The sequence below is a fragment of the Microtus ochrogaster genome, chromosome 4 (genome assembly GCF_000317375.1).
Source record: "Microtus ochrogaster isolate Prairie Vole_2 chromosome 4, MicOch1.0, whole genome shotgun sequence".
NCBI lineage: Eukaryota > Metazoa > Chordata > Mammalia > Rodentia > Cricetidae > Microtus > Microtus ochrogaster.
In genome coordinates, this window is record NC_022011.1 from 47,052,356 (window position 1) to 47,054,672 (window position 2,317).

Genomic DNA, 2,317 nt, shown 5'->3' on the forward strand with positions numbered 1-2,317 from the left:
TTTTTCATGCAGTGCATTCTGATCATGGTTTTTCCTCCCCAACCTAGATCCACTCAACCCATCCAAATCCATATACTTCCATTTTCTATGAACACAAACAGGCAATTGAAACATAAATAAACCATAATAGAACAAAACAAACAACCAGGAAAGAAAAGCCAAACAAATTTTGTTTAATTTTGTTTTTGTTTTTGTTTTGAGAAAAGTTTCTCTATGTAGCCTTGCTATCCCGGAACTGGCTCTCTAGATCAGGCTGGCCTTAAACTTACAGAGATCCCTCTGCCTCTGCCTCCCAAGTGCTGGGATTAAATATCTATGCCAGGGCTGGAGAGATGGTTCAGTGGTTAAGAACATTACCTGCTCTTTCAAAGGTCCTGAGTTCAATTCCCAGCAACCACATGGTGGCTCACAACCATCTGTCATGAGGTCTGGTGCTCTCTTCTGGCCTGTAGGCATATATGCAGACAGAATACTTAGAATACTGTACCCATAATAAATAAATAAATCTTAAAAAAATACAAAAATAAAGGTATGTGCCACCACCACATAAACATAAATTTTTTTTTTCGAGATAGGATTTCTCTGTGTAACAGCCCTAAGTGTCATGGAACTAACTCTTGTAGACCAGGGTGGCCTTGAACTCAGAGGCTCTACCTCCTGAGTACTGGGATTGAAGATGTCCGCCACTGCCGCCCTGGCCAGGCTGGTTTTATACTTGCCACTGTAGCTAAAGGATGGACTTGTGATCCCCCTGCCTCCATATTCCACGTGGTAGGATTGCAGGTATGAGTCATTGTCTTACATTTCTATTGCTGTGAAGAGACACCATGACCATGGGAACTGTTATGAGAACATTTAAATGAGGTAGTAGCTTACAGTTTTAGAGGTTTAGTTTGTTATTGTAGTATGGAGCATGGTGGCTAGAGTGTGGAGTCATGCAGCCAGGTGTGGTGCTACAGAAGTCTGCAGCTGATACAAAGGCAGCAGGAAGTGAGCTGTCTCTGGTGTGGACTGACAGTGCCCCAGATCATCACCACCACTGTCTCCAGTCTAGAGTGTGCCTTTCCTTGTCTTTTATTTATTAGTTTTTCTTTTTTAGACAGGGTAGCCCTGGATGGCTTGGAACTTGCTATGCAGACCAGGCTGGGCTGGAACTCAGAGATCCTTCTGCCTCTGCTTCTGTCTCCCGAGTCCTGGAATTAAAGGCTTGCATCACCAGGCCAGACTGATTACATGGTTTCCACTAGAGGCTTTGGCTTTGTCCACCTGTTAATGTCATTGCCTTCCCTGCCTTGCTATAGGGCTAACATTGCTTGCTTTGCCTGTGGGTGGCCTGATGGAGGCTGCCTTTCTTCCCACTGACTTGTCATGGAGGACGCCTGTCTGGAAGATAGGCCTCCTGTCCTTAGTTTCTTGTCATTGTTAACTTTTGTTGACACAAACTGCTGCCATCTGCAGAGGGAAGGCCAGTTGCTGGGGTTCCTGTGTCACACTGTTCTCTGCAGACATGTCTGTAGGGCTTTTCTTTTCTTTTTGGTTTTTTGAGACAGGGTTTTTCTGTGTAAAACTATGTTTTCTCTGTACAAACTAGGTTTGTAGACCAGACTGGCCTTGAACTCCTGGAGATCTGCCTGCCTCTGCCTCCAGAGTGCTGGGATTAAAGGCTTGCACCACTACCACCACCATTGTTTTGGGAGGGCCTAGTCCCTGTGGGTGGTGCCACTGTCACAGGCAGACCTGGGTTGCAGAAGATAGTTGAGCAAGCCAGGAAGCAGCCTCCTACTGTGTCTCTGCTTTACTTCCTGCTCCAATTTCTTTTGATGATTATAGTAGTTTGAATGTAATTGGCTCCCATAATGCCATATTCCCAAAATCTCATAGGGAGTGGCACTATTAGGAGGCGTGGCCTTGTTGCAGGAAGTGTGTCACTGTGGGGACGGGCTTTGAGGTCTCTTTTGCTCAAGCTTCCCTCAGTGTGAGTCAGTTGACTTCCTGTTGCCTGCAGGATGCAGCACTCTCTGCTCCTGCACCACGGCTGTCTGTGCACAGCCGTGCTCCCCGCCATGATAATGGACTGAACCTCTGAGACTATAAGCCACCTCAGTAAAATGTTTCCTTTATAAGAGTTGCTGTGGTCATGGTGTCTCTTCATAGCAATAAAACCCCTGGCTGAAACAGAGTGGTCGTGGCGCACGCCTTTAATCCCAGCACTTGGGAGAGGCAGGTGGATCTCTGTGAGTTCGAGGACAGCCTGGTCTACAGAGTGAGTTCCAGGACAGCCAGGGCTACACACAGAGAAATCCTGTCTTGAAAAACC

General features: G+C 46.5%; 1 protein-coding gene across 1 annotated transcript in view; it reads left to right on the plus strand.

Annotated features, from left to right (window-relative positions):
• The window catches only part of Wdr34 (WD repeat domain 34), a 19,626-nt gene that overhangs the window by 9,674 nt on the left and 7,635 nt on the right, over nt 1–2,317 (plus strand). The gene's annotated exons all lie outside the window — the stretch shown is intronic.